The 20,342-nt window shown below is 40.3% G+C and overlaps 1 protein-coding gene across 1 annotated transcript in view; it reads right to left on the reverse strand.

Annotated features, from left to right (window-relative positions):
* SPOCK3 (SPARC (osteonectin), cwcv and kazal like domains proteoglycan 3) overlaps positions 1-20,342 on the reverse strand; it is a 1,387,609-nt gene that overhangs the window by 1,064,429 nt on the left and 302,838 nt on the right. The window lies entirely within an intron of this gene.

Here is a 20,342-nt window from a genome sequence, read left to right on the forward strand (position 1 = left end):
TTACTAAGCAACCAATTGTTTTCGTGTTTAAAAGGAATCGGAACCTCAAGGATCTTCTTGTGAAAACACAATATAATACAACCAAGAGGAAACCTAGCAAGCACCAGGAACATACCCTTGTCTCTCATGCAGTAACTGCAACAACAACACAAAAGGAAATATCATTACAAATTCCAAGACTGGCAGGAAAATCAATTGTATTTATGTCATCAAGTGCCTGTGTGGATTGACCTATGTGGGACAAACAGGCTGTACGGTCAAATTATGATGGAATGAACATAAATCCAACATAAGAACCAACAATCGATTCTCACCAGTTGCCAGCCATTTCAACTCACATAAGCACCAGATATCACTAATGTATTTCCAGGTACTAGAAGTCATTAACATTATGTCCCTGAGCATGAGTATTACCAGACGATTGGAACAACGAAAAACTTTTTGGATACACAAACTTGACTCTCTAGCTCCAGCAGGTTTGAATGAATAATTTAATTTGTATAGCTTTTTATAATATAAAGGGTAAGAATTACCAGCCAATTATAACTTGCAAACATTGTCGAGCAATCGATGGATTATATTTACTTACCCAGACTGTAGTGACAAAGTGCATTTTATGCAGAATCAGAAGTATGCTGTTGAGCGGGAATAAATGGACTGTAGTTTGCAGAGGATAATGTCCATGTTATTGTATCTATGTGTCATGTTATGTGTACCCTTTATTAAGTATGTTCCTAAACGTGAATTAATGATGTGTTGTGAATCAATGGACTGTAGTGTACAGATAACAATGCCAATTCTATGGTATTCATGTGTCACGTTGTAGGAACCTGTTATCAAGTATGTTGTTAAGTATGAGCTAATTACCTGCCATTTTCAGACAACAATGAAATGTTATGGTATATGTACCTTTTATTAAGCATTTGCAGTTACTACTAAGGAATACAATTTGTTTTTCTCCCTGAGAGTTTTAACTTTGTCACCACACAATATGTTGCCACGTGCAAACATCAATGAAGGGGCGTCATTGCCCACATGCGTAACTGTTTCCAAGCCACTTACATACTGTTAATACATTTCCTGCATCAGACTGACAATAGCTTATTAAACATGAGGTTGGAATAACATCGGCTGACCATTCATGGGGTTTGAAAAGCTAGCAGCACATTTTTGGATAATTGATGTCACCTTATTTCAGTTGCACACATCATGACTTTGCGTTATGCACAACCCAGACTGCTATCTGCCATGAACATCTCTAATTGCACAGATACTTCCATACACGTAATCGTGCTCTACACGATGATGCTACGTTTAAAGTAGGAAACTGTGTCTGATGCATCCCGTCACCATTGGTAATGCGGTCACCGGTTTGCAGCTACACTGTGAAAGGGAATAGCAAGCACACAAGACCTTGGCAAGTAAGTGACGACAGGGATTGAACACATAGTGAAGCACGGGTCTTCAAAAGGGATAGGGATTTTAATACATGCACTCTTACCAACAGGTTTGGGGGCACACACGGAGATATAAACTGGCGAGCCCTTGGGCCACGCCACAAGTTTGCTTTGTGCTTTTAGCGCTCTACAAGGGGAGCAGAATACTTCATGTTTGCAAGGTACGCATTGGGTATTACATCTTTCTACCAGATTTGAGTAACTATAATAGTCTCTAGTAAAACTGATTTCTTTTTTATTACAGAACCACTAACTGCATATGCAACTGTGGTAGATGCACAACATACATGTTAGTTTTCTTGTTCTTGCAGCTAGTCCAACGACACTGAATACACAACAAGTAACAAGCTATTTGACTGGTATTGCCATTGGGAACTTTTGTACTGCTTGTGAAGCAGATTACACACAGACTGGTGACTGCAAGGCATTCTTTGAAGTGAGATGGAGTACTTTGAATAGAGACACTGCAGGTATCTGTTATTGGATTTATATCATGATAAACACTTGTATTGTAAGATGGTATAAGCTCAGCATGTATTGAGGTTGAGTATAACCCGTATTTGTTAAAACATTTTAGAACCCGTCCGGAGGATCGACTGTAAGTCCAAAATGCATCGGCTGGTGCCTCTTCAAAAATGAAAACATTCAAATAAAAATATTGTTGGAAATCTTTGAAAACACGAGAAGAGCATTATTTGATACAACCACAACAGGTTGATCATAGAACGTTTCAAAGATCAAGAATTCAATTTTTACTTTTGCTGTAGTATTTACTACACATCGGGCGTCTCCAATGCTCAGTGAGATTCTCATTGAGCACATCTCGCCCTTATGCATTGTTTTTAGTTGCCATACTGAATAGTGGTTGCAGAGAAAAAATAGATATACATATTTCTTTTTAGGCAGAACATTATTATATATAGTGGTTAGCAACTGACTATGCAACCTTCTATCTCACTTTGCTATGGGGAAGTTGCCATTTTGATTGCTGCCATCACTTTAGCCCTTAAAAGTGCATGCAGAGGAAGTTTAGGCCATATCTCATGGGTTCGAGGTATGGTGTATTTAGACAATTTATCTAATGCCACGCTAGGAAGAACAAGGGCATTTGTGGAGGTTGTTGGATCCGCGTGGTCACCTCCACCCACGTCCACCGATGATGGGTTTATGGAGGACTGTGAAGATGGTGGTGATGATGATGATTATGATGATGATGACAACATTGATGACATCTAAAATAAAATTGGTGATGCCTGTGCAACACATCCTTTTGGAAACCAGGTTTATAAAGAAGGGCAAGAAGGAGCAAAATACCACTGTTACACATATAGGAGGAAAGGAAGAGCTTTATTTCCACATTTGTACAGGGTCTTCACAAGACAGTTTGTCAAGTTTGGCACCACACAATGTCAGCTTCAGCAACACATTCATGCTCTGAATAGAGTTGGAGAACATGTCATTTTGTTCCAGCAAGATATACTAATTTGATGAGGTTCTTCATAATGCAGGAAAAATAATGAGAGCATTTTGCAACTGCCACTATGTGCAAAAAAGCTGTGCCTTGAAAATTCTGGAATCGATTTGGGCACCACATATTTTCTATGATATACAATGCAATGCCATGCATTGAACTGGGATGACCTCAGAGTACCTCTACTTCAACCTTCCAGCAACCAGTTTCCTAATAAACGGAAAGAGACCTGCGTTGCACCAGGACACACAGTGATACACGTTGCAATTGTTTTCAGTGCTTATTGTGAAGCAAGAGTAGAAGCATGTGCATTTTTCACTGACATGATTGCCTACTGATCATTAGAGAAGAATAACTGCAAAAATATTAAACAAATCTCAAAAGCAGTACTTGTGGTGCATGTCTGCTTTCGATGAATGGCGCTAAGGTCTCTTTCTGTGTTTCCAGTATTGCAAACATCTAAACAGTTGCATTAAAAAAACACACAATGAACCCACTCCATTGATGTTAATGAGACAGGATATTTAAAAACAAACCAACAAAGATTTTTAAAAAAGAGTCTCAATAGTCTGCTATGTAAAAACATTGCATATCTTTATTTATGTATTATTATTTATTTATTAATACAAATTACAGGGAAAGCATATCTTTTTGGCCCAAAAACACATACAGAATATACCATTGATTACAGAGTCGAGGACATGGGTCCTTTACAATGGGTGAGAGAATGTTACTTGAAGACCATGTGTTGCAGGGGAAGGTGGAAACATAAACCAGGGAGGAGAACAAAACGGAATGACATGGGACATGGATGGTGGAGAACGTGCTGAAATAAAGATGGAGAGCTGATGGAAAAGCGCTGTAGGGTTCTCCATGAAAAATAGGTTAAGTGGAAAACAGGGGGATGGAGTAGTGTAGAATTCTAGGAAACAGGTTATTCAGAAAGGAGGAAAGATTTGAGGTTGAATTTAAAAAGTGGTAGAGTTGGAGTAGTGGATAGAGGGAGAGGTAGAGCATTGCAGAGGAGAGGAGTGATGAGAGAGAGAGGAAACGAGAGTGGTGGCAAGGAGGCAAGTTGAGGGTGATATTAACGAGTGAGGAGAAGAGTAGGGAGTGAGATAAGCAGGTGAGTATGGTAGGATTCTACTATTTTGTTCCCATTTAACACACTGGCATTGAATCTTGTGTTGGTTTGATGCAGGTCTGTGCATATCCATCATGTGAAATGCACATTGTGCTTTCTTCCATCCATTTAATATGACTGAATAACACAAAGGGCTCCTTCATTGCAGTCAGCTCCTTCAATACTGCAGTTGAACAAAATCAAATATGTACAGTGAAAATGCATTAAACCTAATCTATTGGTTTCTTATCACTGAAGATCTGATGGCAGTGTGCCAGCAAGTTATGTTTTCAGAGTGCAACTATGTGGACCATCATGTGGTCCAATAACATAATTCCAGTCTGGACTAGCTAGGTTCACTTTATTTAACTCCACTACTCCTTTCTCAACTTCTTTGACTCCCTATTAAACTCTTCAGAAGCTTATGCAACTAATCAGCTTCTGCAACTCATTTGGACTCTCTAGCCTTCCTGGAGAATCATTCCTGAAATATTTGGGGACAAGCACTCGGGAACACAGGACATTCTCTCCGCTTGCATCTCCCCTACAGTCTTGCTCAATGCCCATTAAATCACCTACACTGTGGCATGGTTGTGCCAGAGCATGTGCCCATCCCTGAAACCCAACACTGCTGTGTTGGTCAGCCCCCCTCCCCACACAATTGATGGTTATCTCCATATAAGGGAACCATGTGGCAGCAAGATGCAACATTTGGCCCCCACCCACATGGTTGGATACCTACAAGTGTGAGAACATCACGTTGTGATGATGGTATTGATGGTCACAGTGGGACCAAGGCCACAATTGGTTTATGGTGCTGTATGCAGAACGGGTAGAGGGGCTTTGTCAGGCTGAGAGGTTGACTGGCAGAGGGCTTATTGTCCTCCTATGTTCAGGAACAGGAATAGACATGTATGTCCCTCTCTACTGCTATTACCACTAGGGCTGTGGAAGAAACGTGTTATTACAAGCTGTATTGCATGCAGTAATACTCAGGTCATTCTACCAATCCTTGTGGTTGTGGATTGCAAGGTATTCCCGAGAAGCAACCCTTCTTTGTTGTGCCCTGCTTTACTGGTGATGTGCAAAGGTTGAATATGGCAATGATTTCCTGCCTCCTAACTGTCACCATCTCCAGTTAGCCCAGACCCTTAATGAGGTGCACACTTTCTGGGCTTCTGATGTCCACTGTCTTGCTTGCCAAATGAAAAGGAATGCCAGCCCCTTCCTTGCACCCTTTGTGGAAAGCAGCCACAGGTGCCGATAACTCAGCCACTTCCTCCTCTTTTGGCATATGGTGCAGGACCTGCTCTGTATCTTTCACTTCTTGCTCTTTTATCACCCCCAGCACCACCATGTGTGCCCTCTCCTCAACCCGGGCTTGACAGTCCAACTACATTGCTACACAATCCTGCATCTCTTCTACAACTTCAAGGTTTGCTATGACATTTTGGAGGAGAGACTTTAGTGGATACATAACCACAATGCCCCTCTCCTGAAACTCAGGCAAGTGAGTTCATAATAAATATCAACCATACCAGAAGATGTGAATCAATCTGCATCTCACCCCCTGATTCAGGGTGGACCCCCCACATATGATCCTTGAATTTCTCCAATGTTGTTAACTATTAAATGTGTTGAATGACTTCTGTATTTGAGATATAACATAAAATTCCACCCAGTGTACTGCAACACTATTCCATACACAAATTCCTTAGTGTGAGCAATGTTGATTCATTGTGGCTATTTAAACCTACATTGTTAAAATATTGTTGTTGCTCTTACAATGTGAATGTCTGTGTAGCTGGTATGTATCCACAGGTTAATGTCTCTAAGTTGAATCTGTACGACATAGGGCCTGATTCACAGACGTGTTTTATAATGGTGCAATCCCATAGGAAAACATTGCATGAATCAGGCCCATAATGTGATTAATATATTGATAGTACCTCAGACTGACCCCTTGATCTAAGGCCCCCCTTAGTTAAAAAGCCCCACCTCCACAGTTCTGGATGAGGAAAAGGTGATTTGATCAGAACTCAAACTTATTTAAATGAAGAAATCAGAGAGGAAATGATGGGAACAATGGTCTCCAGCTTTATGCAGGGCAAGGCACCACAATGTTGCACAATCCCACGGGCGAAAATTACCTCCATGCATGTATATAATTATTTCTCTAATAAAAGCACTAATTTTCATAAACAATTATGTATATACATTGAGGTCTGAATAACACTAATTGTAACATTCCGGCTTACCTGCCATTGGGGTTAAATGTGCCACAAAGGAGGTGTAATGATAATGGTAGGATTTGTCTATGCATATTTGCTTTCTCTACTATACTATCATCTTTACACTGCACATAACATTACAAGCATACATAATACACAAGACTTTTGCTTTCCCCAATTTTACAAACAAATGCTGAGCTCAGGGAACTGTCCCCTGCCCCCTTTCCCCCACGCCCTTTTCCCATGAAAATATGTTTCTGGGTGTGGCTAACATGTGGGCAGTTTGAAAAAAGGTTACAATGAAGCACATCAGACACATACAAGTTTCAAATTAGGGAAGCATTGTTACTGATTTTGAAAACATCCAATTTCAGCTCAGCCCCCACAATCGGAGATAATGGTTTTCAGATTAATTTGAATGTGTATAAATACCCCTTCCCTCGCATATTTCATCTGAATCTCACTTTGCAAACTCAGAATGAGGGGTTGCATGGAATTTATACCTTTCTTTATGGGAATAGAAATTACTCCTTTACATTTCTATCATCTCCCATCTAATAACATAATAAAAGGCCAGATGTATGTTTGTCTGAGGCAGTACCTTTACCTGTTATCACTGCTAGAAGGAGCTGTTGCCTTAGAATACAGAGGGACAATGACAATGTGCATAGCTTCACCTGGTACAGTGGTCCAATTCATATAGCTTCACCAGGTTCACTGCTAGAAGAAGCAGTAGGCTTGGGATTGGTAGTGGTCCTACTATGTCAATGAAAACCTGCACTTTGGCCGGTACACTAGTTCTTCAATACAAACTATGACATGTACAGAAAACACATTATCAAACATACCTTCTTTTGACTCTGCTATGAAATTCTTCATATCACTGCAGAATGCTACATATTTAAAGAGAGGTGTGAAAGATTCACAGAAGTGCTATCTCTATCACTGCACACAACTCAGAGATGTATGTTAAGAAGAATGTTTCAATTGACAGTGTGCTTGATTTGTTTCATTCAGTAAGACTGCAGTGTTAATTTCCCACTTAATTCAATATAATTCCATGGCACCTTCCCACACCACCCCATTTACAAGGACTTGACACGAACAGTAAAAATGGTGACTAAAGAGCAAATATCATGTTATGGGAGAACTTATCATACTCACTTTTGAGAACATGTGTTTAGTTTTAGAAGCAGCATGGACCCTTTAGATTGGAAATCTCCCAGTTAGCAGAACCCCTATAGATCTACTTCCATGAAGTCAGAACTGGCTCAGACTAAGTTGATTCTAATCCCTCATGAGCACGACCCAACTTTCCAGACTGTATTCACATGCAGTACTCATCTAAAGGGGAAAGGTGTTCTTCTTCCATGCAGCTTTTCCAATCTTGGAATCTCTCATCTGTGCTCATACTTTTTCCATGCTAGTGTCCGCAATGCACTTGCTTATGTAATAATGTTGTCACTCAAAGTGATTGACACAATAGTTCCCTTGGCCTGCCTCATAGTTAGACAATACTATTGAATGCACACCCCCAATCTTCATTCGGAGCTCGCATTTTTATATTTGTGATCAGAAAAAGTTGGTGATCATAAATACTCGTAATACTTTTGACAAATTCCATGGTAGCAAAATGCTAATTAAAATAAATGGCATCATTATAATTATTTGATGTAGATGCACTTCTGAGCATACAGCATTACTATTTGGCATTGTGCTCCATAAAGTATTTTTTCTCATTTTAATAACTTCTGATTAGTGCATAAAATGCAAAATTGGGGTCAACTGAAAGAGGAGTCTCTGATCTTTGAAACACAAACTATTCATATCTTTCTTGGTCTTAAAATTCCAGACATATGAATAATATATGGTTTTGCATATAAGGTTAATGTTAATTAACATGTGCTGTTTTAAACTGAGGGAAATGTACATGTTTGCAAATGCCCTAAAATTCAACTTGGAATCTCGTATTCAGTGCATGAGATATCTAAAAATCTCTTTACAGGGCCTTGATTATTGATTAATTAGGCATTTTTGATAGGCCTGCTTGCTAAGACCCTTCAAATGGCTGATTAACACGAGAGAGCAGGGTCAGATGTCGCAGCTAATCAATACATTTGCATTTTTGGCTTGTGTGTAAATCTGACAATCTGTCCACAGACTTTAATCTTCTGTGAATACCACATTTTCCATCAGTTTGTTTTTACAAAAATATCCACTGTTAGACTCCCAGAGGTGGGAGCGATAGCTTTCTCTGAGTGGAAATTCTGGTCAACTTGAAGCAAGCAACATATCAGAGTTAAATGAACACATCAAAACATGAATTTCCCAATGCCATGTGAGATAGCCATGTGAAGACACTTCAAATGGCTGATTAACACGAGAGAGCAGGGTCAGATGTCGCAGCTAATCAATACATTTGCATTTTTGGCTTGTGTGTAAATCTGACAATCTGTCCACAGACTTTAATCTTCTGTGAATACCACATTTTCCATCAGTTTGTTTTTACAAAAATATCCACTGTTAGACTCCCAGAGGTGGGAGCGATAGCTTTCTCTGAGTGGAAATTCTGGTCAACTTGAAGCAAGCAACATATCAGAGTTAAATGAACACATCAAAACATGAATTTCCCAATGCCATGTGAGATAGCTATTGATAACTGCATTTGCAATAATGTATTCCATATTTAAAAAATGTCATATACAAACATGTGTACAACTGTACTAGGTCCTCATGTGCATTCATAATCTGCATTTCTAAAATGTCTTTTTTTTATTTAATGTTATTTTTTACACATATTTTGAAGGAACACATCAAATGTCCTTTTTTTCAGCTTTTTGTATAAAGCAAGGAAGCTTTACTTCAAATGATGATTTTTATAGTACATGCCATGTTCCATATTTTATAGGGAATAAAGCAGTATCTATTGACATGCTGCTCTATCTCTCACCAATACTTGGCATTAATACATTACTGTTACCCATCTTTGTTGTTGCAGCAGATCCAGCTCTCCTTTTCTCAGTACTGTCTCTAGAAAGTAAGTGACATTTGAAGTTGTTACTAAGTAAAGCAAGGCATTATTTTGGTGCCTCTCGCACTAATTTTAGACCGTCTCCATGTCTTATGTTATGTCCATTACATAAGTCACCATCTAAACAATTTGCTGGTCAGCACAATATCCTTCCAAACAGTTGAACAATATGTGTCACACTTGAAAAAGCAGTGCAATATTTCAGCACCTTCCACTGTGACTTAGGGTAGTTTTTATTTGCCTTTATTTCTCCCTGCAGATCCATTTATGCATGAATTTAATGAAAGGCGATCAATTTCCAAATTGAGGGCAAGTAAAAGCTATGATCATTGCAATTAAAACATTGAATGTAACTGGGTCCACAGCAAAGGCTTCTTCAGTGTAGACTGTATGAAGTGGGTATATTTCCTCCTGATGTGGCTGAGGAATCTTAAACAGGAGTTACAATGACAATGTTCTGCTCATCTCAAACAACCATAGGAGTGGCACAGGGCATATTGGGTGCAGCACCCTAGTGTATTTGTTTAACTGTGAATTGGTGAAGCCACAAAAGTACTGAAGCTGAGTATCCAGCACTCTACACTTCAGAGAAAAATAATTCCTTGGGAAAATATGATGGGGAAATTCCTGCTGAAAAGGTGGAAGGAAGCAAGTGCAGGTGCAGCTTTGAGCTTAAGAAGATTTCCCAAGCTCGAACAATTGACAGCTTCACCAATAGAAGTAAATAAAATAAAGACATTCTATGGGTTGTTTGATACGGGCCTAGAGGACCTTATTGGTGTTGACAGAGCATAGAGCAACTCCATATCCTGTCAAATTGCACTTTCAATGGAAGACCCACTGCACCCTCACTCATATGTGAAACCTTCATTGACTGAGCAGGAAAATGTTTCTCTGTAAAGGCATTGTTTCTGAAAAACATATGAAGCTCACGTGGTCTTAGAAAGAAACAGAACTGTCAAGCATCTATCCTGAAGAACCATGTTAAAGGGCTATTCCTGGAAAAGCCTGTATAATTTAAAGAAGGACAAATATATAGACAAAACTATGTGTAACGATAAAAGTAAATAATCTTTCAGAAAGGAATGATAAAAGCAAGCATGTTTGCTAAAAATTGATAACTATACCAGACTCCCCAAAACATTTAGAAAAAAAATATGTATTCAGACGAATTAATTGACCTCAGAAGTGACATATAATTTGCATGTACATCAACCAGGTCTCACATTTTCTCTTTATTGCTAACTTATTTTTTGAGCTTTAATACTGAAAACTGCTGCCATTTGTATGGTCTCTTGGGGCTACGGGATCTGAAATGAAAGCAGATTGGGTTTGTTTAGGAGAGACAACGAGCAAAATTCTGGATAGCTTTGCCGTTGACTTGATGTGCCCAGATTAGAAGTACCTGGACTGTGTGTCCTAGTTTGAGGATGGGTGGGATGTTACAGTGTTAGGCAAGTTGGTGAGCGTGGATGAGAGTTCGTTTCAGTGCCTCGATGCCTTTTTGGGCCTCAGTAACGCTTTATACATTTTAAATATAAATATAGGTAGCGCCTGATTTACAAAGTGTTTTCCAATGGGATTGCACACTGTAAAACACGTTTGTGAAAAAAGGCTCTTGGAGTTCTGATGGTTTTACTTTGTATTGAGGAAGCAGTGCTCAATTGCCATGTGTTTGTGCTTTACTGGGTGTACATAGGATATAGTGGTAAGTAGGAATTTCACTGGTTAGTGGGTTATTAAGACATTTGAGACACAAATGTACACAACAATTATCATAGCAAATTACAATGTGGTGCATTGCGAATACATTGCTATGCACCTAGACACAAATAACAGCGGGGCAACTGCTCAGATCAAATGACAGAAGGCAGCGAATTACATAGAAGGTACACCCAGTAGAAAATTATAGGGGGGAACACCTATCAGTATATTGCAGTGGGGGAATCTTGAAAAGTGCAATACGCTTATGGTTAAAGATAGCGACATTGAAACGTGGCTTATGGTAATTTTGATTAATGAACACTTTAACTGTAAACCTCGTAAGAATTATAAATTGTTATTTATATCATGAAATAATTCCTTGATTTGTGTCATGTGTTGTTTTGACTAAGTAATTGAGACGCATACCCCGTTGTATTGTTTTACGCATATGAATGGACTCAAATCCTATAGTAGAAGCATTTCAAATGGCCTGGGCAGATCCTTCCCTGTAAAAGTAGCTCAAAATTGGAATAGGCTTCCAATTGAGCTTAAGCTTGAAAGAAACTACAACATCTTCAGGAAAAAGCTGAAAGCGCACCTTATTTAAATAAATAGCAATAAGAAAGTAGTACAACACGTTTAATCTAAATTGGTCCTGTGTTACGTGTAAGAAAACTTATTTGTTTCTTTGGGCGCCCGGAGGCCTGTGGGCTAAGGTGCGGTATAAATACAGAAATAAATAAATAAATAAATACATACATAAATACATAAATGCATACATACATTTCAGAAACACTTTGCTACCAATCTTAGTAAAGGTTCCTTTAAAGAAGGAACGCCTTCAAAAAGAAGGTGCTATAAGATGTGCCAGTGGTGAACACACAATTGCTAATGATTTATATTTTTTGATAAATCGAGCCAATACTAAAGCAGAATCACTGCTGGAGAGACTTTGAAAAACAGTGCTTTCTGCATGTTAAATCACCATGCAATGCAAAGTACTGACGCCACAATCAGTGCTGTCTTGCACATAATGAACTGAATAGGGAAGCCGTTACTGTTATTAATTTTGATCAGACGCCGACTCGCTGATTGCACGTGATGGATTGGCACGGAAAGCAGAATCCGCTACAGAGGCTCACATTAGCCTCGCGATTGCTCCTTCCCCTCCACAAGCAGAGAACAATCGCAGTATTTATCACCTGCTGAAAGCTGGGCCTAAATGGGCCAATGAATCACATTAGTTTTTCAAAGTGATTAGAAGGTGTAAAAAAGGAAGTGCCATAAATTATACACTGTCATTGTTTCATGGAAACAAATTACTTTATTTTTACCCACCTGCTCAAACGTTAACCCATGCATTCTACCAGGCTGCAGAGCAATTTCTAGGTGGTGGTGCACGAATACTCTGTATTTTTTAAGCTAGTGTGTTATTGCATGGATCAAATGCAGAATAGATTTTTGTGTTGTTGTTGTCCAGTAAGTGAGGCACTCTTGCCTCATTAGGGACAGTTGGATTCTCCTGTTCGGAGCTTGGACACTAAGGGCCTCATTACACGGTAGGCGGTAAGGGTTTAACGGTACCGGTAGTTTACCGGTACCGGTAAATCCTTACCGCCTTACTACGAGGTCCCTTTGCGGGTTGGGGAATTTAATGCCTGCTTTTTGCAGGCGTTAAAAATCAACCCGCAAAGGGACCAGGGAGCTAATTACGGTACCGCAATTTGCGGTGCCGTAATTAGCACCTTCCCCATTCCCATTATGCCCTATGGGGCAAAAATGGGAATGGGGAAGGGCAATGGGCGAAGGGGGAATTACCGGCCCACCAACCTTGGAATAGGGCGGTAATTCCCCTTTCCACCAAGGCGGTCCCGGTATTTTACCAGCATGGACCATGGTGCTAATAGCACCTTGGTCCACCGCCATCCGTGTAATGAGGCCCTAAGTCTTAATGTGGGTCCCTAGAGCATCTCCAGAGGAGTAACTGGCATGAGGACGCCTTCTATAAAATGGATTTTGCAGTTACCAGTTTACAGAGTAAGTTTCCCCACAGCCTAGGCGGGCACCATTAGCATTTGCATATTGATGTGGCCGCATGCTAATTATGCACGCGAGTATTTGAAGACAGGTGTGCATTAACATGGCAAGTCATTCTGTAGTTAATGGGAAGGGCGTATCTGCAAATGGAGTACAACAATGTGATCATGTGTCAAACCTTGGATACCTTACCCCTGAAACTGATAAGTATCAAATGGGCAGGCCATTGTATTTATCGATGAGCACATGTTAAGGTCAAAGGTCTGCTTTGTTTAACTGCGCAGCTGTGAGAATTGCAGGAACTAAGCCATAGAGAAATAAAACAAATCAAATTGTTACATTTGCTTCTTTTTTCATTCAATTATTTGCGACTAGGAATTTACATTTCAATGTATTGAGTGTACTGGCCCAAGTACATTTTCACTGAGTGGAAACAGAGACTGCTCCACTCAGAACTGAGGCTAGCCATACCATTGCAAAGTTACACATTAAGAAGTTGTGTTGCAGAGAACATTACAGAATTAATATTACTGCACACCACTGTGAGGTGAGGTAGTGGAATGGGACTTGTCCCTTAGCCAGTTTCCCAATAATTCAGCATACAGTCTCTTTTAACTGTCACTCGTGTCCAAAAGAGACAAGTGATGATGAAGGATGTGTTGTGGGTGGCGGGAGGAGCATACCTACGGAGGTGTATGTGAATGATCGTGTCCTTCGGTGTGTGGCCATGGATCAGTGCCTTGAACCTGTGCCACTTCATTAGAATTGTGTTTCCCAAAATGTCTACTATATCTAAAAGAGAAATGATGGGATCCAATTGAAGAATCTGTTTTTGTAAATTAACACTACATGCCCCAGCTTACCTAAAAATATCAGTAACATAGCTTGCATACAATGGCATGCCATTTGTCATATGCAAGATGTTTTGACACATACATTTACTTCATATGTGCTTTACACTCTTAAATTGAATATTTTTTGTTTTCACATTGGGACTTACCAACCAACATAACATATAAGTGGTCTTCAAACTGTTGGGCACAACCCGATTAGACTCACAAGTCCCAAGCACAAAGCACTATTTACAACCACTCCAACTGAATTGTGGCAAAATGTCCCTTTCAAGAAGTGTGCAAGACATCTTCATGTCTGATTGGATGAAACTGTGTTTGAGGAGGAATGTTTGAGGTGTAACGGTTTATTGAGAGGCCACCCTCAACACAGGGAGTGCCTTAACTCCCCAAGCCAAGTGTCACATAATAAACAGTTAATGCCAGTTCTTTTATTTAGACCTATTTCCAATTCATCTAATACCTCTTGGATCCTTCCCTGTGAGCTACCAATGAGCCAAGAATCAGAATGGTGTATAGGAAATATATTTACATACCCCTCAACCTCTCTGCAGCCTTCAAAAACATCAATCCCATTATTCTACTCAACATCCTATGCCACAGGAAACAATTCTCAAACACCACCCTCAAATGCTTCACCACCTTTCTCACTGATAGAACACACTTTGTATCCATGTGCCATACATTTTACAACCCTACCAAAGACATGTTCAGCTTCTTGCAAGGTTACTCTCTGTCTCAACTCCTCTTCCCCCCATATCTAGAATCGCTTGGATACACCCATGAGAAACACAACATCCATACCCATCAATATGCAGACAACACACAAAATTACATTAAAATGTCACCCCCTTCACATCATCATTAGTTGTCTCTCCACCATGACCACATGGATGGCCACCCACTTCCTATAGTTCAACCCTTCAAAAACAGACTACCTCCTCGTATGCCCCCCATCTGCAACCACATTTGAGAAAACCTGACTTCACCACTGGATCAATGAAACCACCACAGACAACACACACATATCCCTCTCAACACCTGACACTAGGGGGCCACCTCTGCTGTCCCATCCCCCGGCTTCAACATCTTCCCACACATTTCCTGCACACATCAAAAAGCTGCTGTCACTAAAATATGCAATCTGCAATTACACCTGTGCAAGATCAGACACATCCTTCACTCTGGTGACTTCTGCACCAAGGTCGAAGCACTGGTTCTGTCCAAGCTATACTGCAAAATTGCTCTTCTCACTGGGCTCCCCAATAGCACCCTTGCCCATCTGTCGGCCATACAAAACACAGCAGCCACACTCATCCTCCACGACCAACTCTTTCACATATCCCTCCAAACCTCCTCACCAGCACCCATCAGGCTCCACTGGCTCTGTGTAACCTAGAGAATTTCATGAAAAGCCCTCTGCATTGTATCCACCTTCAAAGCCCCTTCTTACTTTTGTGACAAACTCAAACCCATCGCCTACACAAACACCAGACACTCAAACAAGCACATTCCAGCAGGCAAACTAACACACAAAACAAGCATTTACATAGTGAGCACCCAGAGAATGGTACACTCTACCGCTTCACATGTGCACTGCACCTTTCATCAGCACTTTCTGAAAGAGTCTCAAAACATACCCGTTTTCCCAAACACCATCCAGCCCCTCCACCTCTCCTGCTGCCACTAATCTTCCTATCCTATGCCGAAAACATTTTTAAACTTCTGCCTCCCCTCACACCTTTTGAACCTTTGAATATGGTAAAGGGCTCTGAGACCATCTGGGAAGTGTCAGGGCTGAACAAAAATTCATATAAAATAAATAAATAAATAAACCTCACAGCAATGTAGTGGCTACTCAAACCTATTTGAGGATTCATTATCTGAAGAGACCATGTGTGCATGTAACACAATACAGAACAATAAACACACAATTAAATAGGTACAAAATACTCTGAAATCCAAATTCACCATATAGTTGTTTTGTTTCATGTGAGGCTGGTTTTGCATCAATTTAACTTTACACTGTACCGGGTCTTTTGAAAAAGAAGTGCCATGCAATTCATATGATTAGGTTATGTGCATGTTTGCAAAGTTTACGTATTGTAAAAGCGGGCTCCTTGAAAAACTTTCGACCCTGATTCACAAAAGCTTTTATATTGGGAAAACCCTGTTGAAAAAGGTTTTGTAAATCAGGCGCACAGCATGTGCTGTTCCCCATTCTATAAAATGGCAAACAACAATAAATCCTGGTGGTTCTCTAATTTAATGGGCGAGGGGTGTTTTCCTGATAGAGTGTTTATACCTTAAATCCCAACTGCATTCAAAAGATCGCATTTACAAGTATGGTGCTTTAGCCAATGATCCATTTAAAGCACTAGAGGAAGGCAGATAAAAAGCTTACTAAAGGTCTGATCGCATTAGCCGTTTACTGGAAGACAATAAAAACAAAGCTGAAAATACCCCGTGTGCTGCCGGACTCTCTTCCGTCAGATGTTAGGCGTGCACTTTCAGGAAACCTAATGGGAAATTATATTAGATTATGACTTTACCACGCACGATCATGCTTTTGAATTGTGTTTAAACCCAACAGCAATAACAACAGCTGGCCCATTAGCCAGGCGGCATGCCCACTGGGACGAAAGGCAGCACTGCTCTGATATTATAGGAAAGGGTTTTATTGTTCCTCACTAAGGGAGGGTAGAGCTAGATGAGGCTTAATAGAGACATGCCAGTGTTTGGTCTATGCGATTATAACTTAATGAGTGATGGGAAATTATGCCACAAAGACAGATTTGGGAAATTGGGAAATAGAGGCTAATTTAACTACAGAATATTTACTTTTTATTTTTTTATGTGACATAGTAGTAGAGTCAGAACTCATGAGGAAGATTATAGTTTGACACGGATGTGACCTTAGCACCATTTAGAACCAGAGTATATATGTTTTTTATTTTGTTTGCAAGCATGTCGTAACCTGTATAGTTTGGCATGTGTATTTCATATAGGGGGGAACCGAATAGCAAATTTAGTATTCTGCTGAACACAGACAAGTCTGTCATGTATTCAGCCAAAACCGAATATGAAGCCGAATGGTTGTTTTATTTAATAAATCATGTTTCAAACTTGAAGTGTACACTGTTTTAAAAAACAAAAACATTATTTTAAATATGTCCCATGCTTCATGTATTTCTCTTTATGTTAATCTCCATCCAATCCCTATTTAATGGGCACAAGACGTAAAAAAGATTAACCAAAAAGTAAGGACCATATGCACTGAAGGATATTGCATACTCACATTGGGAGACTTTACACATGCAACGTGCTAGGTTGCAATGAACAAAGAGGATACTGCACTTTGTAACTGCCTTTAATAATCCCACAAATTGCAATCTCTAGCGTGTTGCATAGCATTTTACATGGAAAGTGAATTACAAACCTTCCTTCCAGCACACACATGTATAAATGGTTTTGGTCAGCTCATGAACGGCACAAGTTAGGAGTCAGGTGAGGTACATGGACACCACTACCTACTATTTTTAAAGCGGTGACACACTCTTACATATGACTAACATGGGAGAGGACTCTCCCGCAGAGGCAGCTTGGGTTGGAACAGGGATACCCACACATAGGAAGGTCTGACACATAACTGAATCTGACCGAACCTTACCAGCTTTAAGAAAGTACTTGCCTGTTGAGCCGTCACTCATTTCCACCAAATCTCAACTCATATCCACTTATCTCACCTCTGTTCAACCACGATAGAGATAGAAAGGCTCTATGTTCTTTTTCGTGCCCCTCACTCCTCAACCCTTCACCCACCAGCAGTTGCAGTGCCCTTTATCATGCTCTGCACTCACACACCTTTCCTGGTGGGGCAGACAGACCTATAATGTTGACAGTTTTCCCAATAAGCAAATTCTACCACGAGACCAGTATTGGTTGGACAACGTTGGCTGCATCTTGACCTGCCTGACATGTCGCTGACTTGTCCCCAGGTCCTGTTGATGGAGAAGAAGCAGTGTGCCTGTTGGGAAGTCTTCTGATTTCCAAATCCTGACCCTCCAACCACTTTCCAAAACAGATCATACCTCTTTCACTATGTCCCATACAGAGTCCTCACACTTCTCTCTCTATACACCATCTGGAAAGGTGGTCGACAGAAGATCTGGAGAAAAAGTCACCATGAAGTTCATCTGAGGTTTCATTGGAGTTATATGTCACTCTGTCTTACATGTAACTGACTGCCTCAGTCCTCCTGGTCTCCACTACTTGTTATGAATTCAAGTTTTTTCATTGAATGTCCCATATTAACAACTCATGCTCACCTCCCACTCATCCTCACCACTCAAGTGAAAACACTTTGTTAAAGGGATGTTATGGTTAAGTTGACCTGATAAAAACCTATCAAATTCAGTGAAAACACTTTGTTAAAGGGGGATTATGGTTAGAAGTAAAACCAAAAAAAACAGAGTAATTTGCCACTTACGGGAAGCTAAGCAACCATAACTCACACCACCACTGTGCACTGCTAAGACTAATACACAGGTCATCAAATATGACATCACACATGTCATTGATGACATCACTGATGTCACATATCCAGGCCATTTATTTTTGTTCACTGACATATCTAGGCCTAATGGTTTTGTTCACTGACAGTTAGAAAATAACAATTCAAAAGGTGCTATATTTCTAAATTTCAACCTTGTCATGTGTTCTTAAAGTATTTTGCTTAGCGTTTGGTGTCAGCTCATAGTGCACATACAGGGGGCAATTAACAGGCTTCAAGCACACAATTCATTTGTATCCATGAAGATGAACTTTAATTTCATTGACATTTTCTGGTTATGCTGTTTCTTTCTTCCTTACTTTAGTTACTCTGTATGTGCCTCTGATTTGTATGCATTGTGAGCCCTCAAATGTATTGTTTGTACTAACACAAGTGTGCAGTAAGCCTTGAATTGTTACCTATTTATTCTATGTTTAACATTACTCAAAACTCTGATAAGGTAGCATTCATTATTTTACTATCCAAAATTACCAGTTTTAAAATATTATACTTTTATGGTGCATGCTGCAGCCATTGCATATGTGTATGTATGATTAGGTTTCAGTATTAACACCAACACTCCAATATAATGGGCCTCATTCCGAGTATGGAGGTAGTCATGGTGCTATTTGCGCCATGACTACCTCCCATACCGGTACCGTGTCCAGTTTGGTGAGATGGGGAATTACCGGTCCAGTCCGACCTTGCAGGACCGGTAAGTCCCCATTCACCAAACCATTCCCCATTCCCATTTCAGCTACCATAGGGCTCAATGGGAAGGAACAAGTAGCTAATAATGGTACCGCAATTTGAGGTACCGTTATTGGCTCTGATTTCCCTTAGCGGGCCCTGTGCTTAACGCCTGATAAAACCAGGCATTAAGGAAGGGACCCGCTAAGGGAACTCGTAGCAGGGCGCAAAGGGATCACCGGCACCAATGTCCTTAACGGTGCCCGGTGTCCCTTTGCGCCCTACTTGGAATGAGGCCCAATGTTTTGTTTTAATCAGTACATTTTTTAATACATGAAGTAGTTGATTATTGGGTTCGCGATCACCCCTGACATCTTGTTACCAACATTTTAAACACAAACCCTTATAGTGACATTTTATTAAAATTAATTTCATATGTGATGTCATCAGTGATGTCATCTTTGATGCCCTGGGTATTAGTCTTAGCAGTGCACGGTGGTGGCACAAGTTATGGTTGCTTAGCTTACCACAACTGCCAATTTCCTTGGGGTTTTCGGTTTTGCTTGTAACCACGACGTCCCTTTAACAATAATTTTTCACTGAATTTAATAGGTTTTTACCAGTGCACCCTTAGTTTGCTACGTGTTCCTTATATTATACTCACCTTCAAAGTAGCAGTTCCAGAGTCTGCAGACAGTGTGGTAGTCTGCGGACAGAAGGAAACATTCACAAATCTTAGAAGCATAGTGTGGGATACATTGAACCACTTAGCAGAATTCCCATCCATAACCAAGCTGCACTTCAGCAGTTAACAGCAAAATGGCTGCGCTGGCACATTGGAGCAGCATTGTCCTGCATTAAAACTGCATTTTGCAGCTACAAAATGATGGCTGCACTGTTTTGCCAAGCACCATTGGCAAGTTGGAACAGGGAACACACAGAGAAAGGTTGCCAGGGTGTGTTCTTGTGGGTACTAAAGAAGCAAAGTGAAAAGCAGCGCTGCTCTGCTGCTTGCGAAAAAGTTCCCTTTCAAAAGGAAATATTTTACATTGAAAAGGATGCTGCCCCGACACTCTTTTCCTCTGTTCAACATCACACTGCTTTTATCAGGGAGTTCTTGCCATGCCCATCCATTTTCAGATTGTGCCCCAGCAGAAGAGAGCATTATCCCTGAATGACAGGCTGTGTCAGACCA

This window comes from Ambystoma mexicanum, chromosome 6q (genome assembly GCF_040938575.1).
Source record: "Ambystoma mexicanum isolate Mex_15411 chromosome 6q, UKY_AmexF1_1, whole genome shotgun sequence".
NCBI classification, from domain to species: Eukaryota; Metazoa; Chordata; class Amphibia; order Caudata; family Ambystomatidae; genus Ambystoma; species Ambystoma mexicanum.